The 27,296-nt window shown below is 48.9% G+C and overlaps 19 non-coding genes across 19 annotated transcripts; all 19 read right to left on the bottom strand.

Moving 5' to 3' along the window:
* Nucleotides 1-431: 431 nt before the first annotated feature.
* trnay-gua (transfer RNA tyrosine (anticodon GUA)) lies at nucleotides 432-523 on the bottom strand. The gene is given in 2 exon segments: nucleotides 432-467; nucleotides 487-523. It is a non-coding gene; the product is annotated as a tRNA-Tyr (tRNA).
* Nucleotides 524-1,842: 1,319 nt separating this feature from the next.
* Nucleotides 1,843-1,934, bottom strand: trnay-gua (transfer RNA tyrosine (anticodon GUA)). The gene is given in 2 exon segments: nucleotides 1,843-1,878; nucleotides 1,898-1,934. It is a non-coding gene; the product is annotated as a tRNA-Tyr (tRNA).
* Nucleotides 1,935-3,253: 1,319 nt separating this feature from the next.
* Nucleotides 3,254-3,345, bottom strand: trnay-gua (transfer RNA tyrosine (anticodon GUA)). Its single transcript is given in 2 exon segments — nucleotides 3,254-3,289; nucleotides 3,309-3,345. It is a non-coding gene; the product is annotated as a tRNA-Tyr (tRNA).
* A 1,331-nt stretch (nucleotides 3,346-4,676) lies between these two features.
* Nucleotides 4,677-4,768, bottom strand: trnay-gua (transfer RNA tyrosine (anticodon GUA)). The gene is given in 2 exon segments: nucleotides 4,677-4,712; nucleotides 4,732-4,768. It is a non-coding gene; the product is annotated as a tRNA-Tyr (tRNA).
* Nucleotides 4,769-6,099: 1,331 nt separating this feature from the next.
* Nucleotides 6,100-6,191, bottom strand: trnay-gua (transfer RNA tyrosine (anticodon GUA)). The gene is given in 2 exon segments: nucleotides 6,100-6,135; nucleotides 6,155-6,191. It is a non-coding gene; the product is annotated as a tRNA-Tyr (tRNA).
* A 1,319-nt stretch (nucleotides 6,192-7,510) lies between these two features.
* On the bottom strand, nucleotides 7,511-7,602 carry trnay-gua (transfer RNA tyrosine (anticodon GUA)). Its single transcript is given in 2 exon segments — nucleotides 7,511-7,546; nucleotides 7,566-7,602. It is a non-coding gene; the product is annotated as a tRNA-Tyr (tRNA).
* A 1,319-nt stretch (nucleotides 7,603-8,921) lies between these two features.
* trnay-gua (transfer RNA tyrosine (anticodon GUA)) lies at nucleotides 8,922-9,013 on the bottom strand. The gene is given in 2 exon segments: nucleotides 8,922-8,957; nucleotides 8,977-9,013. It is a non-coding gene; the product is annotated as a tRNA-Tyr (tRNA).
* A 1,331-nt stretch (nucleotides 9,014-10,344) lies between these two features.
* On the bottom strand, nucleotides 10,345-10,436 carry trnay-gua (transfer RNA tyrosine (anticodon GUA)). The gene is given in 2 exon segments: nucleotides 10,345-10,380; nucleotides 10,400-10,436. It is a non-coding gene; the product is annotated as a tRNA-Tyr (tRNA).
* Nucleotides 10,437-11,767: 1,331 nt separating this feature from the next.
* trnay-gua (transfer RNA tyrosine (anticodon GUA)) lies at nucleotides 11,768-11,859 on the bottom strand. Its single transcript is given in 2 exon segments — nucleotides 11,768-11,803; nucleotides 11,823-11,859. It is a non-coding gene; the product is annotated as a tRNA-Tyr (tRNA).
* Nucleotides 11,860-13,190: 1,331 nt separating this feature from the next.
* Nucleotides 13,191-13,282, bottom strand: trnay-gua (transfer RNA tyrosine (anticodon GUA)). Its single transcript is given in 2 exon segments — nucleotides 13,191-13,226; nucleotides 13,246-13,282. It is a non-coding gene; the product is annotated as a tRNA-Tyr (tRNA).
* A 1,330-nt stretch (nucleotides 13,283-14,612) lies between these two features.
* Nucleotides 14,613-14,704, bottom strand: trnay-gua (transfer RNA tyrosine (anticodon GUA)). Its single transcript is given in 2 exon segments — nucleotides 14,613-14,648; nucleotides 14,668-14,704. It is a non-coding gene; the product is annotated as a tRNA-Tyr (tRNA).
* A 1,319-nt stretch (nucleotides 14,705-16,023) lies between these two features.
* trnay-gua (transfer RNA tyrosine (anticodon GUA)) lies at nucleotides 16,024-16,115 on the bottom strand. Its single transcript is given in 2 exon segments — nucleotides 16,024-16,059; nucleotides 16,079-16,115. It is a non-coding gene; the product is annotated as a tRNA-Tyr (tRNA).
* A 1,320-nt stretch (nucleotides 16,116-17,435) lies between these two features.
* trnay-gua (transfer RNA tyrosine (anticodon GUA)) lies at nucleotides 17,436-17,527 on the bottom strand. Its single transcript is given in 2 exon segments — nucleotides 17,436-17,471; nucleotides 17,491-17,527. It is a non-coding gene; the product is annotated as a tRNA-Tyr (tRNA).
* A 1,330-nt stretch (nucleotides 17,528-18,857) lies between these two features.
* Nucleotides 18,858-18,949, bottom strand: trnay-gua (transfer RNA tyrosine (anticodon GUA)). The gene is given in 2 exon segments: nucleotides 18,858-18,893; nucleotides 18,913-18,949. It is a non-coding gene; the product is annotated as a tRNA-Tyr (tRNA).
* Nucleotides 18,950-20,268: 1,319 nt separating this feature from the next.
* Nucleotides 20,269-20,360, bottom strand: trnay-gua (transfer RNA tyrosine (anticodon GUA)). The gene is given in 2 exon segments: nucleotides 20,269-20,304; nucleotides 20,324-20,360. It is a non-coding gene; the product is annotated as a tRNA-Tyr (tRNA).
* A 1,331-nt stretch (nucleotides 20,361-21,691) lies between these two features.
* Nucleotides 21,692-21,783, bottom strand: trnay-gua (transfer RNA tyrosine (anticodon GUA)). The gene is given in 2 exon segments: nucleotides 21,692-21,727; nucleotides 21,747-21,783. It is a non-coding gene; the product is annotated as a tRNA-Tyr (tRNA).
* Nucleotides 21,784-23,114: 1,331 nt separating this feature from the next.
* Nucleotides 23,115-23,206, bottom strand: trnay-gua (transfer RNA tyrosine (anticodon GUA)). Its single transcript is given in 2 exon segments — nucleotides 23,115-23,150; nucleotides 23,170-23,206. It is a non-coding gene; the product is annotated as a tRNA-Tyr (tRNA).
* Nucleotides 23,207-24,536: 1,330 nt separating this feature from the next.
* Nucleotides 24,537-24,628, bottom strand: trnay-gua (transfer RNA tyrosine (anticodon GUA)). Its single transcript is given in 2 exon segments — nucleotides 24,537-24,572; nucleotides 24,592-24,628. It is a non-coding gene; the product is annotated as a tRNA-Tyr (tRNA).
* A 1,330-nt stretch (nucleotides 24,629-25,958) lies between these two features.
* Nucleotides 25,959-26,050, bottom strand: trnay-gua (transfer RNA tyrosine (anticodon GUA)). The gene is given in 2 exon segments: nucleotides 25,959-25,994; nucleotides 26,014-26,050. It is a non-coding gene; the product is annotated as a tRNA-Tyr (tRNA).
* Nucleotides 26,051-27,296: the final 1,246 nt, after the last annotated feature.

The raw sequence follows: 27,296 nt of genomic DNA, 5'->3' as shown, positions 1-27,296 counted from the left end.
CTTGTTTTGCCTGAAAGGGAGTGCTGAGTGCTTTGAAGTGTTGCTGCTCTGCAGTTTGTTGAATGTACTACAATGTATCCCATATTGTACCGAATTGTACTTGAACTGAAAAGCAAGGAAATGTATCGAACGGAACTGCCGTCAGCACCCAAATGTAGTGTATGGGATTGCTGACCGCAGCTAAATGTACTGAACTGCTTTTGAATGGACTGTACAAATTTTTATATGCAAATTTTGAAATTTAAAAAAACTCTGTGCTGGTGAGCAGACACAAATGCTCAAGCATAACAGCTGTGTGAAGGTGGATGCAGAGTTCATTCAGGTTTGAGACGAGAAAAGTGGTGTCATGCTCCTTCGTGGCAACATGATGCACCATAAAGTGATGAGAACTGGTTTGAGCGAATTGCTGCTTAATCCAAAAGTACACTAGCTCCTTCGAGCCGGAATTGAACCAGCGACCTAAGGATGACTTTGCTGAGTATTCCACTACAGTCCTCCGCTCTACCAACTGAGCTATCGAAGGGAAGCGCCAAAGATTTTTCTGTGCGATGATTGTTTTCCGTGAGCATGTTGACACATCTGGACTCGTGGCGTGGCCTGTGGTCTTCAGTACCAGCCCATGCTGCAGCGCGGTGGGACTGTCAACCGCCAGCGACTCTTTACAGCCTGGAAAACGCGTGTGACTAACAATCACAAGAGTGTAGCTTTGACTTCTTATCAGGCTCGCAGATTTTTTGCAAGCTGCGCATTCTGAATTTAAAGACCTTGCAAGCTGCCCGACTTGGTCGTGCTGCCTGGCCGCTTGCATGGCAAGTGCCTTCTTCGCGCAGCAGGCAGCATATCAGTCTGCTCAATCGAAGGTCCTGAGTCAAATGCTCAGAAAAGCAATCAATGCTCGCAAGTCGTTCTTTTGGCTTCTCTCGCCTCATATATCCATCTTTGCAAAAATCAAGACGTCTTGCTTATGACATGGCAGAAAAAGGTTTGCTGTGCTTTGACCCATCTGGCATGAACTCAGTGACACGTGAGACCACATTTCTTTCTGGAGAATTGCTCTGAGCCAAAAGCAGTGTGGAGAATGCAGGCATCGATCCCACTACCTCTCACATGCTAAGCGAGCGCTCTACCATTTGAGCTAATTCCCCAGTAGTTTCTTGCAGGTTGCCCTCATTTGCTTCACAGTCGCCTTTTCGCACTCGTCTCCAAGCTGCTCCACGACCATCAGAGAACTGGCCCACTCCTTTTATCCAATCGACATTGCGGAGCAGCAGCGAGCGAGCAACAGCAGGACGCGAAGCCACAGTAACGAAGAAAGAAGCCGAGAAGAGCACGAGACCGTGGAAGGGAAGCGAGGTGACCGGAAAGTAGCGGCCGCCCTGTGTGTGAGGGAGCAGGCGACAGCGCTGTCTGACTGATAGCCAACTTGTTTTGCCTGAAAGGGAGTGCTGAGTGCTTTGAAGTGTTGCTGCTCTGCAGTACTACAATGTATCCCATATTGTACCGAATTGTACTTGAACTGAAAAGCAAGGAAATGTATCGAACGGAACTGCCATCAGCACCCAAATGTAGTGTATGGGATTGCTGACCGCAGCTAAATGTACTGAACTGCTTTTGAATGGACTGTACAAATTTTTATATGCAAATTTTGAAATTTAAAAAAACTCTGTGCTGGTGAGCAGACACAAATGCTCAAGCATAACAGCTGTGTGAAGGTGGATGCAGAGTTCATTCAGGTTTGAGACGAGAAAAGTGGTGTCATGCTCCTTCGTGGCAACATGATGCACCATAAAGTGATGAGAACTGGTTTGAGCGAATTGCTGCTTAATCCAAAAGTACACTAGCTCCTTCGAGCCGGAATTGAACCAGCGACCTAAGGATGACTTTGCTGAGTATTCCACTACAGTCCTCCGCTCTACCAACTGAGCTATCGAAGGGAAGCGCCAAAGATTTTTCTGTGCGATGATTGTTTTCCGTGAGCATGTTGACACATCTGGACTCGTGGCGTGGCCTGTGGTCTTCAGTACCAGCCCATGCTGCAGCGCGGTGGGACTGTCAACCGCCAGCGACTCTTTACAGCCTGGAAAACGCGTGTGACTAACAATCACAAGAGTGTAGCTTTGACTTCTTATCAGGCTCGCAGATTTTTTGCAAGCTGCGCATTCTGAATTTAAAGACCTTGCAAGCTGCCCGACTTGGTCGTGCTGCCTGGCCGCTTGCATGGCAAGTGCCTTCTTCGCGCAGCAGGCAGCATATCAGTCTGCTCAATCGAAGGTCCTGAGTCAAATGCTCAGAAAAGCAATCAATGCTCGCAAGTCGTTCTTTTGGCTTCTCTCGCCTCATATATCCATCTTTGCAAAAATCAAGACGTCTTGCTTATGACATGGCAGAAAAAGGTTTGCTGTGCTTTGACCCATCTGGCATGAACTCAGTGACACGTGAGACCACATTTCTTTCTGGAGAATTGCTCTGAGCCAAAAGCAGTGTGGAGAATGCAGGCATCGATCCCACTACCTCTCACATGCTAAGCGAGCGCTCTACCATTTGAGCTAATTCCCCAGTAGTTTCTTGCAGGTTGCCCTCATTTGCTTCACAGTCGCCTTTTCGCACTCGTCTCCAAGCTGCTCCACGACCATCAGAGAACTGGCCCACTCCTTTTATCCAATCGACATTGCGGAGCAGCAGCGAGCGAGCAACAGCAGGACGCGAAGCCACAGTAACGAAGAAAGAAGCCGAGAAGAGCACGAGACCGTGGAAGGGAAGCGAGGTGACCGGAAAGTAGCGGCCGCCCTGTGTGTGAGGGAGCAGGCGACAGCGCTGTCTGACTGATAGCCAACTTGTTTTGCCTGAAAGGGAGTGCTGAGTGCTTTGAAGTGTTGCTGCTCTGCAGTACTACAATGTATCCCATATTGTACCGAATTGTACTTGAACTGAAAAGCAAGGAAATGTATCGAACGGAACTGCCGTCAGCACCCAAATGTAGTGTATGGGATTGCTGACCGCAGCTAAATGTACTGAACTGCTTTTGAATGGACTGTACAAATTTTTATATGCAAATTTTGAAATTTAAAAAAACTCTGTGCTGGTGAGCAGACACAAATGCTCAAGAATAACAGCTGTGTGAAGGTGGATGCAGAGTGCATTCAGGTTTGAGACGAGAAAAGTGGTGTCCTGCTCCTTCGTGGCAACATGATGCACCATAAAGTGATGAGAACTGGTTTGAGCGAATTGCTGCTTAATCCAAAAGTACACTCGCTCCTTCGAGCCGGAATTGAACCAGCGACCTAAGGATGACTTTGCTGAGTATTCCACTACAGTCCTCCGCTCTACCAACTGAGCTATCGAAGGGAAGCGCCAAAGATTTTTCTGTGCGATGATTGTTTTCCGTGAGCATGTTGACGCATCTGGACTCGTGGCGTGGCCTGTGCGTCTTCAGTACCAGCCCATGCTGCAGCGCGGTGGGACTGTCAACCGCCAGCGACTCTTTACAGCCTGGAAAACGCGTGTGACTAACAATCACAAGAGTGTAGCTTTGACTTCTTATCAGGCTCGCAGATTTTTTGCAAGCTGCGCATTCTGAATTTAAAGACCTTGCAAGCTGCCCGACTTTGTCGTGCTGCCTGGCCGCTTGCATGGCAAGTGCCTTCTTCGCGCAGCAGGCAGCATATCAGTCTGCTCAATCGAAGGTCCTGAGTCAAATGCTCAGAAAAGCAATCAATGCTCGCAAGTCGTTCTTTTGGCTTCTCTCGCCTCATATATCCATCTTTGCAAAAATCAAGACGTCTTGCTTATGACATGGCAGAAAAAGGTTTGCTGTGCTTTGACCCATCTGGCATGAACTCAGTGACACGTGAGACCACATTTCTTTCTGGAGAATTGCTCTGAGCCAAAAGCAGAGTGGAGAATGCAGGCATCGATCCCACTACCTCTCACATGCTAAGCGAGCGCTCTACCATTTGAGCTAATTCCCCAGTAGCTTCTTGCAGGTTGCCCTCATTTGCTTCACAGTCGCCTTTTCGCACTCGTCTCCAAGCTGCTCCACGACCATCAGAGAACTGGCCCACTCCTTGTATCCAATCGACATTGCGGAGCAGCAGCGAGCGAGCAACAGCAGGACGCGAAGCCACAGTAACGAAGAAAGAAGCCGAGAAGAGCACGAGACCGTGGAAGGGAAGCGAGGTGACCGGAAAGTAGCGGCCGCCCTGTGTGTGAGGGAGCAGGCGACAGCGCTGTCTGACTGATAGCCAACTTGTTTTGCCTGAAAGGGAGTGCTGAGTGCTTTGAAGTGTTGCTGCTCTGCAGTTTGTTGAATGTACTACAATGTATCCCATATTGTACCGAATTGTACTTGAACTGAAAAGCAAGGAAATGTATCGAACGGAACTGCCGTCAGCACCCAAATGTAGTGGATGGGATTGCTGACCGCAGCTAAATGTACTGAACTGCTTTTGAATGGACTGCACAAATTTTTATATGCAAATTTTGAAATTTAAAAAAACTCTGTGCTGGTGAGCAGACACAAATGCTCAAGCATAACAGCTGTGTGAAGGTGGATGCAGAGTGCATTCAGGTTTGAGACGAGAAAAGTGGTGTCCTGCTCCTTCGTGGCAACATGATGCACCATAAAGTGATGAGAACTGGTTTGAGCGAATTGCTGCTTAATCCAAAAGTACACTCGCTCCTTCGAGCCGGAATTGAACCAGCGACCTAAGGATGACTTTGCTGAGGATTCCACTACAGTCCTCCGCTCTACCAACTGAGCTATCGAAGGGAAGCGCCAAAGATTTTTCTGTGCGATGATTGTTTTCCGTGAGCATGTTGACGCATCTGGACTCGTGGCGTGGCCTGTGCGTCTTCAGTACCAGCCCATGCTGCAGCGCGGTGGGACTGTCAACCGCCAGCTACTCTTTACAGCCTGGAAAACGCGTGTGACTAACAATCACAAGAGTGTAGCTTTGACTTCTTATCAGGCTCGCAGATTTTTTGCAAGCTGCGCATTCTGAATTTAAAGACCTTGCAAGCTGCCCGACTTGGTCGTGCTGCCTGGCCGCTTGCATGGCAAGTGCCTTCTTCGCGCAGCAGGCAGCATATCAGTCTGCTCAATCGAAGGTCCTGAGTCAAATGCTCAGAAAAGCAATCAATGCTCGCAAGTCGTTCTTTTGGCTTCTCTCGCCTCATATATCCATCTTTGCAAAAATCAAGACGTCTTGCTTATGACATGGCAGAAAAAGGTTTGCTGTGCTTTGACCCATCTGGCATGAACTCAGTGACACGTGAGACCACATTTCTTTCTGGAGAATTGCTCTGAGCCAAAAGCAGAGTGGAGAATGCAGGCATCGATCCCGCTACCTCTCACATGCGAAGCGAGCGCTCTACCATTTGAGCTAATTCCCCAGTAGCTTATTGCAGGTTGCCCTCATTTGCTTCACAGTCGCCTTTTCGCACTCGTCTCCAAGCTGCTCCACGACCATCAGAGAACTGGCCCACTCCTTGTATCCAATCGACATTGCGGAGCAGCAGCGAGCGAGCAACAGCAGGACGCGAAGCCACAGTAACGAAGAAAGAAGCCGAGAAGAGCACGAGACCGTGGAAGGGAAGCGAGGTGACCGGAAAGTAGCGGCCGCCCTGTGTGTGAGGGAGCAGGCGACAGCGCTGTCTGACTGATAGCCAACTTGTTTTGCCTGAAAGGGAGTGCTGAGTGCTTTGAAGTGTTGCTGCTCTGCAGTTTGTTGAATGTACTACAATGTATCCCATATTGTACCGAATTGTACTTGAACTGAAAAGCAAGGAAATGTATCGAACGGAACTGCCGTCAGCACCCAAATGTAGTGGATGGGATTGCTGACCGCAGCTAAATGTACTGAACTGCTTTTGAATGGACTGTACAAATTTTTATATGCAAATTTTGAAATTTAAAAAAACTCTGTGCTGGTGAGCAGACACAAATGCTCAAGCATAACAGCTGTGTGAAGGTGGATGCAGAGTTCATTCAGGTTTGAGACGAGAAAAGTGGTGTCCTGCTCCTTCGTGGCAACATGATGCACCATAAAGTGATGAGAACTGGTTTGAGCGAATTGCTGCTTAATCCAAAAGTACACTAGCTCCTTCAAGCCGGAATTGAACCAGCGACCTAAGGATGACTTTGCTGAGTATTCCACTACAGTCCTCCGCTCTACCAACTGAGCTATCGAAGGGAAGCGCCAAAGATTTTTCTGTGCGATGATTGTTTTCCGTGAGCATGTTGACACATCTGGACTCGTGGCGTGGCCTGTGGTCTTCAGTACCAGCCCATGCTGCAGCGCGGTGGGACTGTCAACCGCCAGCGACTCTTTACAGCCTGGAAAACGCGTGTGACTAACAATCACAAGAGTGTAGCTTTGACTTCTTATCAGGCTCGCAGATTTTTTGCAAGCTGCGCATTCTGAATTTAAAGACCTTGCAAGCTGCCCGACTTGGTCGTGCTGCCTGGCCGCTTGCATGGCAAGTGCCTTCTTCGCGCAGCAGGCAGCATATCAGTCTGCTCAATCGAAGGTCCTGAGTCAAATGCTCAGAAAAGCAATCAATGCTCGCAAGTCGTTCTTTTGGCTTCTCTCGCCTCATATATCCATCTTTGCAAAAATCAAGACGTCTTGCTTATGACATGGCAGAAAAAGGTTTGCTGTGCTTTGACCCATCTGGCATGAACTCAGTGACACGTGAGACCACATTTCTTTCTGGAGAATTGCTCTGAGCCAAAAGCAGTGTGGAGAATGCAGGCATCGATCCCACTACCTCTCACATGCAAAGCGAGCGCTCTACCATTTGAGCTAATTCCCCAGTAGTTTCTTGCAGGTTGCCCTCATTTGCTTCACAGTCGCCTTTTCGCACTCGTCTCCAAGCTGCTCCACGACCATCAGAGAACTGGCCCACTCCTTTTATCCAATCGACATTGCGGAGCAGCAGCGAGCGAGCAACAGCAGGACGCGAAGCCACAGTAACGAAGAAAGAAGCCGAGAAGAGCACGAGACCGTGGAAGGGAAGCGAGGTGACCGGAAAGTAGCGGCCGCCCTGTGTGTGAGGGAGCAGGCGACAGCGCTGTCTGACTGATAGCCAACTTGTTTTGCCTGAAAGGGAGTGCTGAGTGCTTTGAAGTGTTGCTGCTCTGCAGTACTACAATGTATCCCATATTGTACCGAATTGTACTTGAACTGAAAAGCAAGGAAATGTATCGAACGGAACTGCCGTCAGCACCCAAATGTAGTGTATGGGATTGCTGACCGCAGCTAAATGTACTGAACTGCTTTTGAATGGACTGTACAAATTTTTATATGCAAATTTTGAAATTTAAAAAAACTCTGTGCTGGTGAGCAGACACAAATGCTCAAGCATAACAGCTGTGTGAAGGTGGATGCAGAGTTCATTCAGGTTTGAGACGAGAAAAGTGGTGTCATGCTCCTTCGTGGCAACATGATGCACCATAAAGTGATGAGAACTGGTTTGAGCGAATTGCTGCTTAATCCAAAAGTACACTAGCTCCTTCGAGCCGGAATTGAACCAGCGACCTAAGGATGACTTTGCTGAGTATTCCACTACAGTCCTCCGCTCTACCAACTGAGCTATCGAAGGGAAGCGCCAAAGATTGTTCTGTGCGATGATTGTTTTCCGTGAGCATGTTGACACATCTGGACTCGTGGCGTGGCCTGTGGTCTTCAGTACCAGCCCATGCTGCAGCGCGGTGGGACTGTCAACCGCCAGCGACTCTTTACAGCCTGGAAAACGCGTGTGACTAACAATCACAAGAGTGTAGCTTTGACTTCTTATCAGGCTCGCAGATTTTTTGCAAGCTGCGCATTCTGAATTTAAAGACCTTGCAAGCTGCCCGACTTGGTCGTGCTGCCTGGCCGCTTGCATGGCAAGTGCCTTCTTCGCGCAGCAGGCAGCATATCAGTCTGCTCAATCGAAGGTCCTGAGTCAAATGCTCAGAAAAGCAATCAATGCTCGCAAGTCGTTCTTTTGGCTTCTCTCGCCTCATATATCCATCTTTGCAAAAATCAAGACGTCTTGCTTATGACATGGCAGAAAAAGGTTTGCTGTGCTTTGACCCATCTGGCATGAACTCAGTGACACGTGAGACCACATTTCTTTCTGGAGAATTGCTCTGAGCCAAAAGCAGTGTGGAGAATGCAGGCATCGATCCCACTACCTCTCACATGCTAAGCAAGCGCTCTACCATTTGAGCTAATTCCCCAGTAGTTTCTTGCAGGTTGCCCTCATTTGCTTCACAGTCGCCTTTTCGCACTCGTCTCCAAGCTGCTCCACGACCATCAGAGAACTGGCCCACTCCTTTTATCCAATCGACATTGCGGAGCAGCAGCGAGCGAGCAACAGCAGGACGCGAAGCCACAGTAACGAAGAAAGAAGCCGAGAAGAGCACGAGACCGTGGAAGGGAAGCGAGGTGACCGGAAAGTAGCGGCCGCCCTGTGTGTGAGGGAGCAGGCGACAGCGCTGTCTGACTGATAGCCAACTTGTTTTGCCTGAAAGGGAGTGCTGAGTGCTTTGAAGTGTTGCTGCTCTGCAGTACTACAATGTATCCCATATTGTACCGAATTGTACTTGAACTGAAAAGCAAGGAAATGTATCGAACGGAACTGCCGTCAGCACCCAAATGTAGTGTATGGGATTGCTGACCGCAGCTAAATGTACTGAACTGCTTTTGAATGGACTGTACAAATTTTTATATGCAAATTTTGAAATTTAAAAAAACTCTGTGCTGGTGAGCAGACACAAATGCTCAAGCATAACAGCTGTGTGAAGGTGGATGCAGAGTGCATTCAGGTTTGAGACGAGAAAAGTGGTGTCCTGCTCCTTCGTGGCAACATGATGCACCATAAAGTGATGAGAACTGGTTTGAGCGAATTGCTGCTTAATCCAAAAGTACACTCGCTCCTTCGAGCCGGAATTGAACCAGCGACCTAAGGATGACTTTGCTGAGTATTCCACTACAGTCCTCCGCTCTACCAACTGAGCTATCGAAGGGAAGCGCCAAAGATTTTTCTGTGCGATGATTGTTTTCCGTGAGCATGTTGACGCATCTGGACTCGTGGCGTGGCCTGTGCGTCTTCAGTACCAGCCCATGCTGCAGCGCGGTGGGACTGTGAACCGCCAGCGACTCTTTACAGCCTGGAAAACGCGTGTGACTAACAATCACAAGAGTGTAGCTTTGACTTCTTATCAGGCTCGCAGATTTTTTGCAAGCTGCGCATTCTGAATTTAAAGACCTTGCAAGCTGCCCGACTTGGTCGTGCTGCCTGGCCGCTTGCATGGCAAGTGCCTTCTTCGCGCAGCAGGCAGCATATCAGTCTGCTCAATCGAAGGTCCTGAGTCAAATGCTCAGAAAAGCAATCAATGCTCGCAAGTCGTTCTTTTGGCTTCTCTCGCCTCATATATCCATCTTTGCAAAAATCAAGACGTCTTGCTTATGACATGGCAGAAAAAGGTTTGCTGTGCTTTGACCCATCTGGCATGAACTCAGTGACACGTGAGACCACATTTCTTTCTGGAGAATTGCTCTGAGCCAAAAGCAGAGTGGAGAATGCAGGCATCGATCCCACTACCTCTCACATGCTAAGCGAGCGCTCTACCATTTGAGCTAATTCCCTAGTAGCTTCTTGCAGGTTGCCCTCATTTGCTTCACAGTCGCCTTTTCGCACTCGTCTCCAAGCTGCTCCACGACCATCAGAGAACTGGCCCACTCCTTGTATCCAATCGACATTGCGGAGCAGCAGCGAGCGAGCAACAGCAGGACGCGAAGCCACAGTAACGAAGAAAGAAGCCGAGAAGAGCACGAGACCGTGGAAGGGAAGCGAGGTGACCGGAAAGTAGCGGCCGCCCTGTGTGTGAGGGAGCAGGCGACAGCGCTGTCTGACTGATAGCCAACTTGTTTTGCCTGAAAGGGAGTGCTGAGTGCTTTGAAGTGTTGCTGCTCTGCAGTTTGTTGAATGTACTACAATGTATCCCATATTGTACCGAATTGTACTTGAACTGAAAAGCAAGGAAATGTATCGAACGGAACTGCCGTCAGCACCCAAATGTAGTGTATGGGATTGCTGACCGCAGCTAAATATACTGAACTGCTTTTGAATGGACTGTACAAATTTTTATATGCAAATTTTGAAATTTAAAAAAACTCTGTGCTGGTGAGCAGACACAAATGCTCAAGCATAACAGCTGTGTGAAGGTGGATGCAGAGTGCATTCAGGTTTGAGACGAGAAAAGTGGTGTCATGCTCCTTCGTGGCAACATGATGCACCATAAAGTGATGAGAACTGGTTTGAGCGAATTGCTGCTTAATCCAAAAGTACACTCGCTCCTTCGAGCCGGAATTGAACCAGCGACCTAAGGATGACTTTGCTGAGTATTCCACTACAGTCCTCCGCTCTACCAACTGAGCTATCGAAGGGAAGCGCCAAATATTTTTCTGTGCGATGATTGTTTTCCGTGAGCATGTTGACGCATCTGGACTCGTGGCGTGGCCTGTGCGTCTTCAGTACCAGCCCATGCTGCAGCGCGGTGGGACTGTCAACCGCCAGCGACTCTTTACAGCCTGGAAAACGCGTGTGACTAACAATCACAAGAGTGTAGCTTTGACTTCTTATCAGGCTCGCAGATTTTTTGCAAGCTGCGCATTCTGAATTTAAAGACCTTGCAAGCTGCCCGACTTGGTCGTGCTGCCTGGCCGCTTGCATGGCAAGTGCCTTCTTCGCGCAGCAGGCAGCATATCAGTCTGCTCAATCGAAGGTCCTGAGTCAAATGCTCAGAAAAGCAATCAATGCTCGCAAGTCGTTCTTTTGGCTTCTCTCGCCTCATATATCCATCTTTGCAAAAATCAAGACGTCTTGCTTATGACATGGCAGAAAAAGGTTTGCTGTGCTTTGACCCATCTGGCATGAACTCAGTGACACGTGAGACCACATTTCTTTCTGGAGAATTGCTCTGAGCCAAAAGCAGAGTGGAGAATGCAGGCATCGATCCCACTACCTCTCACATGCTAAGCGAGCGCTCTACCATTTGAGCTAATTCCCCAGTAGCTTCTTGCAGGTTGCCCTCATTTGCTTCACAGTCGCCTTTTCGCACTCGTCTCCAAGCTGCTCCACGACCATCAGAGAACTGGCCCACTCCTTGTATCCAATCGACATTGCGGAGCAGCAGCGAGCGAGCAACAGCAGGACGCGAAGCCACAGTAACGAAGAAAGAAGCCGAGAAGAGCACGAGACCGTGGAAGGGAAGCGAGGTGACCGGAAAGTAGCGGCCGCCCTGTGTGTGAGGGAGCAGGCGACAGCGCTGTCTGACTGATAGCCAACTTGTTTTGCCTGAAAGGGAGTGCTGAGTGCTTTGAAGTGTTGCTGCTCTGCAGTTTGTTGAATGTACTACAATGTATCCCATATTGTACCGAATTGTACTTGAACTGAAAAGCAAGGAAATGTATCGAACGGAACTGCCGTCAGCACCCAAATGTAGTGGATGGGATTGCTGACCGCAGCTAAATGTACTGAACTGCTTTTGAATGGACTGCACAAATTTTTATATGCAAATTTTGAAATTTAAAAAAACTCTGTGCTGGTGAGCAGACACAAATGCTCAAGCATAACAGCTGTGTGAAGGTGGATGCAGAGTGCATTCAGGTTTGAGACGAGAAAAGTGGTGTCCTGCTCCTTCGTGGCAACATGATGCACCATAAAGTGATGAGAACTGGTTTGAGCGAATTGCTGCTTAATCCAAAAGTACACTCGCTCCTTCGAGCCGGAATTGAACCAGCGACCTAAGGATGACTTTGCTGAGTATTCCACTACAGTCCTCCGCTCTACCAACTGAGCTATCGAAGGGAAACGCCAAAGATTTTTCTGTGCGATGATTGTTTTCCGTGAGCATGTTGACGCATCTGGACTCGTGGCGTGGCCTGTGCGTCTTCAGTACCAGCCCATGCTGCAGCGCGGTGGGACTGTCAACCGCCAGCTACTCTTTACAGCCTGGAAAACGCGTGTGACTAACAATCACAAGAGTGTAGCTTTGACTTCTTATCAGGCTCGCAGATTTTTTGCAAGCTGCGCATTCTGAATTTAAAGACCTTGCAAGCTGCCCGACTTGGTCGTGCTGCCTGGCCGCTTGCATGGCAAGTGCCTTCTTCGCGCAGCAGGCAGCATATCAGTCTGCTCAATCGAAGGTCCTGAGTCAAATGCTCAGAAAAGCAATCAATGCTCGCAAGTCGTTCTTTTGGCTTCTCTCGCCTCATATATCCATCTTTGCAAAAATCAAGACGTCTTGCTTATGACATGGCAGAAAAAGGTTTGCTGTGCTTTGACCCATCTGGCATGAACTCAGTGACACGTGAGACCACATTTCTTTCTGGAGAATTGCTCTGAGCCAAAAGCAGAGTGGAGAATGCAGGCATCGATCCCGCTACCTCTCACATGCTAAGCGAGCGCTCTACCATTTGAGCTTATTCCCCAGTAGCTTCTTGCAGGTTGCCCTCATTTGCTTCACAGTCGCCTTTTCGCACTCGTCTCCAAGCTGCTCCACGACCATCAGAGAACTGGCCCACTCCTTGTATCCAATCGACATTGCGGAGCAGCAGCGAGCGAGCAACAGCAGGACGCGAAGCCACAGTAACGAAGAAAGAAGCCGAGAAGAGCACGAGACCGTGGAAGGGAAGCGAGGTGACCGGAAAGTAGCGGCTGCCCTGTGTGTGAGGGAGCAGGCGACAGCGCTGTCTGACTGATAGCCAACTTGTTTTGCCTGAAAGGGAGTGCTGAGTGCTTTGAAGTGTTGCTGCTCTGCAGTTTGTTGAATGTACTACAATGTATCCCATATTGTACCGAATTGTACTTGAACTGAAAAGCAAGGAAATGTATCGAACGGAACTGCCGTCAGCACCCAAATGTAGTGTATGGGATTGCTGACCGCAGCTAAATGTACTGAACTGCTTTTGAATGGACTGTACAAATTTTTATATGCAAATTTTGAAATTTAAAAAAACTCTGTGCTGGTGAGCAGACACAAATGCTCAAGCATAACAGCTGTGTGAAGGTGGATGCAGAGTTCATTCAGGTTTGAGACGAGAAAAGTGGTGTCCTGCTCCTTCGTGGCAACATGATGCACCATAAAGTGATGAGAACTGGTTTGAGCGAATTGCTGCTTAATCCAAAAGTACACTAGCTCCTTCGAGCCGGAATTGAACCAGCGACCTAAGGATGACTTTGCTGAGTATTCCACTACAGTCCTCCGCTCTACCAACTGAGCTATCGAAGGGAAGCGCCAAAGATTTTTCTGTGCGATGATTGTTTTCCGTGAGCATGTTGACACATCTGGACTCGTGGCGTGGCCTGTGGTCTTCAGTACCAGCCCATGCTGCAGCGCGGTGGGACTGTCAACCGCCAGCGACTCTTTACAGCCTGGAAAACGCGTGTGACTAACAATCACAAGAGTGTAGCTTTGACTTCTTATCAGGCTCGCAGATTTTTTGCAAGCTGCGCATTCTGAATTTAAAGACCTTGCAAGCTGCCCGACTTGGTCGTGCTGCCTGGCCGCTTGCATGGCAAGTGCCTTCTTCGCGCAGCAGGCAGCATATCAGTCTGCTCAATCGAAGGTCCTGAGTCAAATGCTCAGAAAAGCAATCAATGCTCGCAAGTCGTTCTTTTGGCTTCTCTCGCCTCATATATCCATCTTTGCAAAAATCAAGACGTCTTGCTTATGACATGGCAGAAAAAGGTTTGCTGTGCTTTGACCCATCTGGCATGAACTCAGTGACACGTGAGACCACATTTCTTTCTGGAGAATTGCTCTGAGCCAAAAGCAGAGTGGAGAATGCAGGCATCGATCCCGCTACCTCTCACATGCTAAGCGAGCGCTCTACCATTTGAGCTTATTCCCCAGTAGCTTCTTGCAGGTTGCCCTCATTTGCTTCACAGTCGCCTTTTCGCACTCGTCTCCAAGCTGCTCCACGACCATCAGAGAACTGGCCCACTCCTTGTATCCAATCGACATTGCGGAGCAGCAGCGAGCGAGCAACAGCAGGACGCGAAGCCACAGTAACGAAGAAAGAAGCCGAGAAGAGCACGAGACCGTGGAAGGGAAGCGAGGTGACCGGAAAGTAGCGGCCGCCCTGTGTGTGAGGGAGCAGGCGACAGCGCTGTCTGACTGATAGCCAACTTGTTTTGCCTGAAAGGGAGTGCTGAGTGCTTTGAAGTGTTGCTGCTCTGCAGTTTGTTGAATGTACTACAATGTATCCCATATTGTACCGAATTGTACTTGAACTGAAAAGCAAGGAAATGTATCGAACGGAACTGCCGTCAGCACCCAAATGTAGTGTATGGGATTGCTGACCGCAGCTAAATGTACTGAACTGCTTTTGAATGGACTGTACAAATTTTTATATGCAAATTTTGAAATTTAAAAAAACTCTGTGCTGGTGAGCAGACACAAATGCTCAAGCATAACAGCTGTGTGAAGGTGGATGCAGAGTTCATTCAGGTTTGAGACGAGAAAAGTGGTGTCATGCTCCTTCGTGGCAACATGATGCACCATAAAGTGATGAGAACTGGTTTGAGCGAATTGCTGCTTAATCCAAAAGTACACTAGCTCCTTCGAGCCGGAATTGAACCAGCGACCGAAGGATGACTTTGCTGAGTATTCCACTACAGTCCTCCGCTCTACCAACTGAGCTATCGAAGGGAAGCGCCAAAGATTTTTCTGTGCGATGATTGTTTTCCGTGAGCATGTTGACACATCTGGACTCGTGGCGTGGCCTGTGGTCTTCAGTACCAGCCCATGCTGCAGCGCGGTGGGACTGTCAACCGCCAGCGACTCTTTACAGCCTGGAAAACGCGTGTGACTAACAATCACAAGAGTGTAGCTTTGACTTCTTATCAGGCTCGCAGATTTTTTGCAAGCTGCGCATTCTGAATTTAAAGACCTTGCAAGCTGCCCGACTTGGTCGTGCTGCCTGGCCGCTTGCATGGCAAGTGCCTTCTTCGCGCAGCAGGCAGCATATCAGTCTGCTCAATCGAAGGTCCTGAGTCAAATGCTCAGAAAAGCAATCAATGCTCGCAAGTCGTTCTTTTGGCTTCTCTCGCCTCATATATCCATCTTTGCAAAAATCAAGACGTCTTGCTTATGACATGGCAGAAAAAGGTTTGCTGTGCTTTGACCCATCTGGCATGAACTCAGTGACACGTGAGACCACACTTCTTTCTGGAGAATTGCTCTGAGCCAAAAGCAGAGTGGAGAATGCAGGCATCGATCCCACTACCTCTCACATGCTAAGCGAGCGCTCTACCATTTGAGCTAATTCCCCAGTAGCTTCTTGTAGGTTGCCCTCATTTGCTTCACAGTCGCCTTTTCGCACTCGTCTCCAAGCTGCTCCACGACCATCAGAGAACTGGCCCACTCCTTGTATCCAATCGACATTGCGGAGCAGCAGCGAGCGAGCAACAGCAGGACGCGAAGCCACAGTAACGAAGAAAGAAGCCGAGAAGAGCACGAGACCGTGGAAGGGAAGCGAGGTGACCGGAAAGTAGCGGCCGCCCTGTGTGTGAGGGAGCAGGCGACAGCGCTGTCTGACTGATAGCCAACTTGTTTTGCCTGAAAGGGAGTGCTGAGTGCTTTGAAGTGTTGCTGCTCTGCAGTACTACAATGTATCCCATATTGTACCGAATTGTACTTGAACTGAAAAGCAAGGAAATGTATCGAACGGAACTGCCGTCAGCACCCAAATGTAGTGGATGGGATTGCTGACCGCAGCTAAATGTACTGAACTGCTTTTGAATGGACTGTACAAATTTTTATATGCAAATTTTGAAATTTAAAAAAACTCTGTGCTGGTGAGCAGACACAAATGCTCAAGCATAACAGCTGTGTGAAGGTGGATGCAGAGTGCATTCAGGTTTGAGACGAGAAAAGTGGTGTCCTGCTCCTTCGTGGCAACATGATGCACCATAAAGTGATGAGAACTGGTTTGAGCGAATTGCTGCTTAATCCAAAAGTACACTAGCTCCTTCGAGCCGGAATTGAACCAGCGACCTAAGGATGACTTTGCTGAGTATTCCACTACAGTCCTCCGCTCTACCAACTGAGCTATCGAAGGGAAGCGCCAAAGATTTTTCTGTGCGATGATTGTTTTCCGTGAGCATGTTGACGCATCTGGACTCGTGGCGTGGCCTGTGCGTCTTCAGTACCAGCCCATGCTGCAGCGCGGTGGGACTGTCAACCGCCAGCTACTCTTTACAGCCTGGAAAACGCGTGTGACTAACAATCACAAGAGTGTAGCTTTGACTTCTTATCAGGCTCGCAGATTTTTTGCAAGCTGCGCATTCTGAATTTAAAGACCTTGCAAGCTGCCCGACTTGGTCGTGCTGCCTGGCCGCTTGCATGGCAAGTGCCTTCTTCGCGCAGCAGGCAGCATATCAGTCTGCTCAATCGAAGGTCCTGAGTCAAATGCTCAGAAAAGCAATCAATGCTCGCAAGTCGTTCTTTTGGCTTCTCTCGCCTCATATATCCATCTTTGCAAAAATCAAGACGTCTTGCTTATGACATGGCAGAAAAAGGTTTGCTGTGCTTTGACCCATCTGGCATGAACTCAGTGACACGTGAGACCACACTTCTTTCTGGAGAATTGCTCTGAGCCAAAAGCAGAGTGGAGAATGCAGGCATCGATCCCACTACCTCTCACATGCTAAGCGAGCGCTCTACCATTTGAGCTAATTCCCCAGTAGCTTCTTGTAGGTTGCCCTCATTTGCTTCACAGTCGCCTTTTCGCACTCGTCTCCAAGCTGCTCCACGACCATCAGAGAACTGGCCCACTCCTTGTATCCAATCGACATTGCGGAGCAGCAGCGAGCGAGCAACAGCAGGACGCGAAGCCACAGTAACGAAGAAAGAAGCCGAGAAGAGCACGAGACCGTGGAAGGGAAGCGAGGTGACCGGAAAGTAGCGGCCGCCCTGTGTGTGAGGGAGCAGGCGACAGCGCTGTCTGACTGATAGCCAACTTGTTTTGCCTGAAAGGGAGTGCTGAGTGATTTGAAGTGTTGCTGCTCTGCAGTACTACAATGTATCCCATATTGTACCGAATTGTACTTGAACTGAAAAGCAAGGAAATGTATCGAACGGAACTGCCGTCAGCACCCAAATGTAGTGGATGGGATTGCTGACCGCAGCTAAATGTACTGAACTGCTTTTGAATGGACTGTACAAATTTTTATATGCAAATTTTGAAATTTAAAAAAACTCTGTGCTGGTGAGCAGACACAAATGCTCAAGCATAACAGCTGTGTGAAGGTGGATGCAGAGTGCATTCAGGTTTGAGACGAGAAAAGTGGTGTCATGCTCCTTCGTGGCAACATGATGCACCATAAAGTGATGAGAACTGGTTTGAGCGAATTGCTGCTTAATCCAAAAGTACACTAGCTCCTTCGAGCCGGAATTGAACCAGCGACCTAAGGATGACTTTGCTGAGTATTCCACTACAGTCCTCCGCTCTACCAACTGAGCTATCGAAGGGAAGCGCCAAAGATTTTTCTGTGCGATGATTGTTTTCCGTGAGCATGTTGACACATCTGGACTCGTGGCGTGGGCTGTGGTCTTCAGTACCAGCCCATGCTGCAGCGCGGTGGGACTGTCAACCGCCAGCGACTCTTTACAGCCTGGAAAACGCGTGTGACTAACAATCACAAGAGTGTAGCTTTGACTTCTTATCAGGCTCGCAGATTTTTTGCAAGCTGCGCATTCTGAATTTAAAGACCTTGCAAGCTGCCCGACTTGGTCGTGCTGCCTGGCCGCTTGCATGGCAAGTGCCTTCTTCGCGCAGCAGGCAGCATATCAGTCTGCTCAATCGAAGGTCCTGAGTCAAATGCTCAGAAAAGCAATCAATGCTCGCAAGTCGTTCTTTTGGCTTCTCTCGCCTCATATATCCATCTTTGCAAAAATCAAGACGTCTTGCTTATGACATGGCAGAAAAAGGTTTGCTGTGCTTTGACCCATCTGGCATGAACTCAGTGACACGTGAGACCACATTTCTTTCTGGAGAATTGCTCTGAGCCAAAGGCAGAGTGGAGAATGCAGGCATCGATCCCGCTACCTCTCACATGCTCAGCAAGCGCTCTACCATTTGAGCTAATTCCCCAGTCGTTTCTTGCAGGTTGCCCTCATTTGCTTCACAGTCGCCTTTTCGCACTCGTCTCCAAGCTGCTCCACGACCATCAGAGAACTGGCCCACTCCTTGGGTCCAATCGACATTGCGGAGCAGCAGCGAGCGAGCAACAGCAGGACGCGAAGCCACAGTAACGAAGAAAGAAGCCGAGAAGAGCACGAGACCGTGGAAGGGAAGCGAGGTGACCGGAAAGTAGCGGCCGCCCTGTGTGTGAGGGAGCAGGCGACAGCGCTGTCTGACTGATAGCCAACTTGTTTTGCCTGAAAGGGAGTGCTGAGTGCTTTGAAGTGTTGCTGCTCTGCAGTTTGTTGAATGTACTACAATGTATCCCATATTGTACCGAATTGTACTTGAACTGAAAAGCAAGGAAATGTATCGAACGGAACTGCCGTCAGCACCCAAATGTAGTGTATGGGATTGCTGACCGCAGCTAAATATACTGAACTGCTTTTGAATGGACTGTACAAATTTTTATATGCAAATTTTGAAATTTAAAAAAACTCTGTGCTGGTGAGCAGACACAAATGCTCAAGCATAACAGCTGTGTGAAGGTGGATGCAGAGTGCATTCAGGTTTGAGACGAGAAAAGTGGTGTCATGCTCCTTCGTGGCAACATGATGCACCATAAAGTGATGAGAACTGGTTTGAGCGAATTGCTGCTTAATCCAAAAGTACACTAGCTCCTTCGAGCCGGAATTGAACCAGCGACCTAAGGATGACTTTGCTGAGTATTCCACTACAGTCCTCCGCTCTACCAACTGAGCTATCGAAGGGAAGCGCCAATGATTTTTCTGTGCGATGATTGTTTTCCGTGAGCATGTTGACACATCTGGACTCGTGGCGTGGCCTGTGGTCTTCAGTACCAGCCCATGCTGCAGCGCGGTGGGACTGTCAACCGCCAGCGACTCTTTACAGCCTGGAAAACGCGTGTGACTAACAATCACAAGAGTGTAGCTTTGACTTCTTATCAGGCTCGCAGATTTTTTGCAAGCTGCGCATTCTGAATTTAAAGACCTTGCAAGCTGCCCGACTTGGTCGTGCTGCCTGGCCGCTTGCATGGCAAGTGCCTTCTTCGCGCAGCAGGCAGCATATCAGTCTGCTCAATCGAAGGTCCTGAGTCAAATGCTCAGAAAAGCAATCAATGCTCGCAAGTCGTTCTTTTGGCTTCTCTCGCCTCATATATCCATCTTTGCAAAAATCAAGACGTCTTGCTTATGACATGGCAGAAAAAGGTTTGCTGTGCTTTGACCCATCTGGCATGAACTCAGTGACACGTGAGACCACATTTCTTTCTGGAGAATTGCTCTGAGCCAAAAGCAGTGTGGAGAATGCAGGCATCGATCCCACTACCTCTCACATGCTAAGCGAGCGCTCTACCATTTGAGCTAATTCCCCAGTAGTTTCTTGCAGGTTGCCCTCATTTGCTTCACAGTCGCCTTTTCGCACTCGTCTCCAAGCTGCTCCACGACCATCAGAGAACTGGCCCACTCCTTGTATCCAATCGACATTGCGGAGCAGCAGCGAGCGAGCAACAGCAGGACGCGAAGCCACAGTAACGAAGAAAGAAGCCGAGAAGAGCACGAGACCGTGGAAGGGAAGCGAGGTGACCGGAAAGTAGCGGCCGCCCTGTGTGTGAGGGAGCAGGCGACAGCGCTGTCTGACTGATAGCCAACTTGTTTTGCCTGAAAGGGAGTGCTGAGTGCTTTGAAGTGTTGCTGCTCTGCAGTACTACAATGTATCCCATATTGTACCGAATTGTACTTGAACTGAAAAGCAAGGAAATGTATCGAACGGAACTGCCGTCAGCACCCAAATGTAGTGTATGGGATTGCTGACCGCAGCTAAATGTACTGAACTGCTTTTGAATGGACTGTACAAATTTTTATATGCAAATTTTGAAATTTAAAAAAACTCTGTGCTGGTGAGCAGACACAAATGCTCAAGAATAACAGCTGTGTGAAGGTGGATGCAGAGTGCATTAAGGTTTGAGACGAGAAAAGTGGTGTCCTGCTCCTTCGTGGCAACATGATGCACCATAAAGTGATGAGAACTGGTTTGAGCGAATTGCTGCTTAATCCAAAAGTACACTCGCTCCTTCGAGCCGGAATTGAACCAGCGACCTAAGGATGACTTTGCTGAGTATTCCACTACAGTCCTCCGCTCTACCAACTGAGCTATCGAAGGGAAGCGCCAAAGATTTTTCTGTGCGATGATTGTTTTCCGTGAGCATGTTGACGCATCTGGACTCGTGGCGTGGCCTGTGCGTCTTCAGTACCAGCCCATGCTGCAGCGCGGTGGGACTGTGAACCGCCAGCGACTCTTTACAGCCTGGAAAACGCGTGTGACTAACAATCACAAGAGTGTAGCTTTGACTTCTTATCAGGCTCGCAGATTTTTTGCAAGCTGCGCATTCTGAATTTAAAGACCTTGCAAGCTGCCCGACTTGGTCGTGCTGCCTGGCCGCTTGCATGGCAAGTGCCTTCTTCGCGCAGCAGGCAGCATATCAGTCTGCTCAATCGAAGGTCCTGAGTCAAATGCTCAGAAAAGCAATCAATGCTCGCAAGTCGTTCTTTTGGCTTCTCTCGCCTCATATATCCATCTTTGCAAAAATCAAGACGTCTTGCTTATGACATGGCAGAAAAAGGTTTGCTGTGCTTTGACCCATCTGGCATGAACTCAGTGACACGTGAGACCACATTTCTTTCTGGAGAATTGCTCTGAGCCAAAAGCAGAGTGGAGAATGCAGGCATCGATCCCACTACCTCTCACATGCTAAGCGAGCGTTCTACCATTTGAGCTAATTCCCCAGTAGCTTCTTGCAGTTTGCCCTCATTTGCTTCACAGTCGCCTTTTCGCACTCGTCTCCAAGCTGCTCCACGACCATCAGAGAACTGGCCCACTCCTTGTATCCAATCGACATTGCGGAGCAGCAGCGAGCGAGCAACAGCAGGACGCGAAGCCACAGTAACGAAGAAAGAAGCCGAGAAGAGCACGAGACCGTGGAAGGGAAGCGAGGTGACCGGAAAGTAGCGGCCGCTCTGTGTGTGAGGGAGCAGGCGACAGCGCTGTCTGACTGATAGCCAACTTGTTTTGCCTGAAAGGGAGTGCTGAGTGCTTTGAAGTGTTGCTGCTCTGCAGTTTGTTGAATGTACTACAATTTATCCCATATTGTACCGAATTGTACTTGAACTGAAAAGCAAGGAAATGTATCGAACGGAACTGCCGTCAGCACCCAAATGTAGTGTATGGGATTGCTGACCGCAGCTAAATGTACTGAACTGCTTTTGAATGGACTGCACAAATTTTTATATGCAAATTTTGAAATTTAAAAAAACTCTGTGCTGGTGAGCAGACACAAATGCTCAAGCATAACAGCTGTGTGAAGGTGGATGCAGAGTGCATTCAGGTTTGAGACGAGAAAAGTGGTGTCCTGCTCCTTCGTGGCAACATGATGCACCATAAAGTGATGAGAACTGGTTTGAGCGAATTGCTGCTTAATCCAAAAGTACACTCGCTCCTTCGAGCCGGAATTGAACCAGCGACCTAAGGATGACTTTGCTGAGTATTCCACTACAGTCCTCCGCTCTACCAACTGAGCTATCGAAGGGAAGCGCCAAAGATTTTTCTGTGCGATGATTGTTTTCCGTGAGCATGTTGACGCATCTGGACTCGTGGCGTGGCCTGTGCGTCTTCAGTACCAGCCCATGCTGCAGCGCGGTGGGACTGTGAACCGCCAGCGACTCTTTACAGCCTGGAAAACGCGTGTGACTAACAATCACAAGAGTGTAGCTTTGACTTCTTATCAGGCTCGCAGATTTTTTGCAAGCTGCGCATTCTGAATTTAAAGACCTTGCAAGCTGCCCGACTTGGTCGTGCTGCCTGGCCGCTTGCATGGCAAGTGCCTTCTTCGCGCAGCAGGCAGCATATCAGTCTGCTCAATCGAAGGTCCTGAGTCAAATGCTCAGAAAAGCAATCAATGCTCGCAAGTCGTTCTTTTGGCTTCTCTCGCCTCATATATCCATCTTTGCAAAAATCAAGACGTCTTGCTTATGACATGGCAGAAAAAGGTTTGCTGTGCTTTGACCCATCTGGCATGAACTCAGTGACACGTGAGACCACATTTCTTTCTGGAGAATTGCTCTGAGCCAAAAGCAGAGTGGAGAATGCAGGCATCGATCCCGCTACCTCTCACATGCTAAGCGAGCGCTCTACCATTTGAGCTAATTCCCCAGTAGCTTCTTGGAGGTTGCCCTCATTTGCTTCACAGTCGCCTTTTCGCACTCGTCTCCAAGCTGCTCCACGACCATCAGAGAACTGGCCCACTCCTTGTATCCAATCGACATTGCGGAGCAGCAGCGAGCGAGCAACAGCAGGACGCGAAGCCACAGTAACGAAGAAAGAAGCCGAGAAGAGCACGAGACCGTGGAAGGGAAGCGAGGTGACCGGAAAGTAGCGGCCGCCCTGTGTGTGAGGGAGCAGGCGACAGCGCTGTCTGACTGATAGCCAACTTGTTTTGCCTGAAAGGGAGTGCTGAGTGCTTTGAAGTGTTGCTGCTCTGCAGTTTGTTGAATGTACTACAATGTATCCCATATTGTACCGAATTGTACTTGAACTGAAAAGCAAGGAAATGTATCGAACGGAACTGCCGTCAGCACCCAAATGTAGTGTATGGGATTGCTGACCGCAGCTAAATATACTGAACTGCTTTTGAATGGACTGTACAAATTTTTATATGCAAATTTTGAAATTTAAAAAAACTCTGTGCTGGTGAGCAGACACAAATGCTCAAGCATAACAGCTGTGTGAAGGTGGATGCAGAGTGCATTCAGGTTTGAGACGAGAAAAGTGGTGTCATGCTCCTTCGTGGCAACATGATGCACCATAAAGTGATGAGAACTGGTTTGAGCGAATTGCTGCTTAATCCAAAAGTACACTAGCTCCTTCGAGCCGGAATTGAACCAGCGACCTAAGGATGACTTTGCTGAGTATTCCACTACAGTCCTCCGCTCTACCAACTGAGCTATCGAAGGGAAGCGCCAAAGATTTTTCTGTGCGATGATTGTTTTCCGTGAGTATGTTGACACATCTGGACTCGTGGCGTGGCCTGTGGTCTTCAGTACCAGCCCATGCTGCAGCGCGGTGGGACTGTCAACCGCCAGCGACTCTTTACAGCCTGGAAAACGCGTGTGACTAACAATCACAAGAGTGTAGCTTTGACTTCTTATCAGGCTCGCAGATTTTTTGCAAGCTGCGCATTCTGAATTTAAAGACCTTGCAAGCTGCCCGACTTGGTCGTGCTGCCTGGCCGCTTGCATGGCAAGTGCCTTCTTCGCGCAGCAGGCAGCATATCAGTCTGCTCAATCGAAGGTCCTGAGTCAAATGCTCAGAAAAGCAATCAATGCTCGCAAGTCGTTCTTTTGGCTTCTCTCGCCTCATATATCCATCTTTGCAAAAATCAAGACGTCTTGCTTATGACATGGCAGAAAAAGGTTTGCTGTGCTTTGACCCATCTGGCATGAACTCAGTGACACGTGAGACCACATTTCTTTCTGGAGAATTGCTCTGAGCCAAAAGCAGAGTGGAGAATGCAGGCATCGATCCCGCTACCTCTCACATGCTAAGCAAGCGCTCTACCATTTGAGCTAATTCCCCAGTAGCTTCTTGCAGGTTGCCCTCATTTGCTTCACAGTCGCCTTTTCGCACTCGTCTCCAAGCTGCTCCACGACCATCAGAGAACTGGCCCACTCCTTGGGTCCAATCGACATTGCGGAGCAGCAGCGAGCGAGCAACAGCAGGACGCGAAGCCACAGTAACGAAGAAAGAAGCCGAGAAGAGCACGAGACCGTGGAAGGGAAGCGAGGTGACCGGAAAGTAGCGGCCGCCCTGTGTGTGAGGGAGCAGGCGACAGCGCTGTCTGACTGATAGCCAACTTGTTTTGCCTGAAAGGGAGTGCTGAGTGCTTTGAAGTGTTGCTGCTCTGCAGTTTGTTGAATGTACTACAATGTATCCCATATTGTACCGAATTGTACTTGAACTGAAAAGCAAGGAAATGTATCGAACGGAACTGCCGTCAGCACCCAAATGTAGTGTATGGGATTGCTGACCGCAGCTAAATATACTGAACTGCTTTTGAATGGACTGTACAAATTTTTATATGCAAATTTTGAAATTTAAAAAAACTCTGTGCTGGTGAGCAGACACAAATGCTCAAGCATAACAGCTGTGTGAAGGTGGATGCAGAGTGCATTCAGGTTTGAGACGAGAAAAGTGGTGTCATGCTCCTTCGTGGCAACATGATGCACCATAAAGTGATGAGAACTGGTTTGAGCGAATTGCTGCTTAATCCAAAAGTACACTAGCTCCTTCGAGCCGGAATTGAACCAGCGACCTAAGGATGACTTTGCTGAGTATTTCACTACAGTCCTCCGCTCTACCAACTGAGCTATCGAAGGGAAGCGCCAAAGATTTTTCTGTGCGATGATTGTTTTCCGTGAGCATGTTGACACATCTGGACTCGTGGCGTGGCCTGTGGTCTCCAGTACCAGCCCATGCTGCAGCGCGGTGGGACTGTCAACCGCCAGCGACTCTTTACAGCCTGGAAAACGCGTGTGACTAACAATCACAAGAGTGTAGCTTTGACTTCTTATCAGGCTCGCAGATTTTTTGCAAGCTGCGCATTCTGAATTTAAAGACCTTGCAAGCTGCCCGACTTGGTCGTGCTGCCTGGCCGCTTGCATGGCAAGTGCCTTCTTCGCGCAGCAGGCAGCATATCAGTCTGCTCAATCGAAGGTCCTGAGTCAAATGCTCAGAAAAGCAATCAATGCTCGCAAGTCGTTCTTTTGGCTTCTCTCGCCTCATATATCCATCTTTGCAAAAATCAAGACGTCTTGCTTATGACATGGCAGAAAAAGGTTTGCTGTGCTTTGACCCATCTGGCATGAACTCAGTGACACGTGAGACCACATTTCTTTCTGGAGAATTGCTCTGAGCCAAAAGCAGTGTGGAGAATGCAGGCATCGATCCCACTACCTCTCACATGCTAAGCGAGCACTCTACCATTTGAGCTAATTCCCCAGTCGTTTCTTGCAGGTTGCCCTCATTTGCTTCACAGTCGCCTTTTCGCACTCGTCTCCAAGCTGCTCCACGACCATCAGAGAACTGGCCCACTCCTTGTATCCAATCGACATTGCGGAGCAGCAGCGAGCGAGCAACAGCAGGACGCGAAGCCACAGTAACGAAGAAAGAAGCCGAGAAGAGCACGAGACCGTGGAAGGGAAGCGAGGTGACCGGAAAGTAGCGGCCGCCCTGTGTGTGAGGGAGCAGGCGACAGCGCTGTCTGACTGATAGCCAACTTGTTTTGCCTGAAAGGGAGTGCTGAGTGCTTTGAAGTGTTGCTGCTCTGCAGTTTGTTGAATGTACTACAATGTATCCCATATTGTACCGAATTGTACTTGAACTGAAAAGCAAGGAAATGTATCGAACGGAACTGCCGTCAGCACCCAAATGTAGTGTATGGGATTGCTGACCGCAGCTAAATATACTGAACTGCTTTTGAATGGACTGTACAAATTTTTATATGCAAATTTTGAAATTTAAAAAAACTCTGTGCTGGTGAGCAGACACAAATGCTCAAGCATAACAGCTGTGTGAAGGTGGATGCAGAGTGCATTCAGGTTTGAGACGAGAAAAGTGGTGTCATGCTCCTTCGTGGCAACATGATGCACCATAAAGTGATGAGAACTGGTTTGAGCGAATTGCTGCTTAATCCAAAAGTACACTAGCTCCTTCGAGCCGGAATTGAACCAGTGACCTAAGGATGACTTTGCTGAGTATTTCACTACAGTCCTCCGCTCTACCAACTGAGCTATCGAAGGGAAGCGCCAAAGATTTTTCTGTGCGATGATTGTTTTCCGTGAGCATGTTGACACATCTGGACTCGTGGCGTGGCCTGTGGTCTTCAGTACCAGCCCATGCTGCAGCGCGGTGGGACTGTCAACCGCCAGCGACTCTTTACAGCCTGGAAAACGCGTGTGACTAACAATCACAAGAGTGTAGCTTTGACTTCTTATCAGGCTCGCAGATTTTTTGCAAGCTGCGCATTCTGAATTTAAAGACCTTGCAAGCTGCCCGACTTGGTCGTGCTGCCTGGCCGCTTGCATGGCAAGTGCCTTCTTCGCGCAGCAGGCAGCATATCAGTCTGCTCAATCGAAGGTCCTGAGTCAAATGCTCAGAAAAGCAATCAATGCTCGCAAGTCGTTCTTTTGGCTTCTCTCGCCTCATATATCCATCTTTGCAAAAATCAAGACGTCTTGCTTATGACATGGCAGAAAAAGGTTTGCTGTGCTTTGACCCATCTGGCATGAACTCAGTGACACGTGAGACCACATTTCTTTCTGGAGAATTGCTCTGAGCCAAAAGCAGAGTGGAGAATGCAGGCATCGATCCCGCTACCTCTCACATGCTAAGCAAGCGCTCTACCATTTGAGCTAATTCCCCAGTAGCTTCTTGCAGGTTGCCCTCATTTGCTTCACAGTCGCCTTTTCGCACTCGTCTCCAAGCTGCTCCACGACCATCAGAGAACTGGCCCACTCCTTGGGTCCAATCGACATTGCGGAGCAGCAGCGAGCGAGCAACAGCAGGACGCGAAGCCACAGTAACGAAGAAAGAAGCCGAGAAGAGCACGAGACCGTGGAAGGGAAGCGAGGTGACCGGAAAGTAGCGGCCGCCCTGTGTGTGAGGGAGCAGGCGACAGCGCTGTCTGACTGATAGCCAACTTGTTTTGCCTGAAAGGGAGTGCTGAGTGCTTTGAAGTGTTGCTGCTCTGCAGTTTGTTGAATGTACTACAATGTATCCCATATTGTACCGAATTGTACTTGAACTGAAAAGCAAGGAAATGTATCGAACGGAACTGCCGTCAGCACCCAAATGTAGTGTATGGGATTGCTGACCGCAGCTAAATATACTGAACTGCTTTTGAATGGACTGTACAAATTTTTATATGCAAATTTTGAAATTTAAAAAAACTCTGTGCTGGTGAGCAGACACAAATGCTCAAGCATAACAGCTGTGTGAAGGTGGATGCAGAGTGCATTCAGGTTTGAGACGAGAAAAGTGGTGTCA

Source organism: Pristiophorus japonicus, unplaced genomic scaffold (genome assembly GCF_044704955.1).
Source record: "Pristiophorus japonicus isolate sPriJap1 unplaced genomic scaffold, sPriJap1.hap1 HAP1_SCAFFOLD_429, whole genome shotgun sequence".
Taxonomy (NCBI): domain Eukaryota; kingdom Metazoa; phylum Chordata; class Chondrichthyes; family Pristiophoridae; genus Pristiophorus; species Pristiophorus japonicus.
This window is presented reverse-complemented; position numbering and strand designations above follow the sequence as displayed.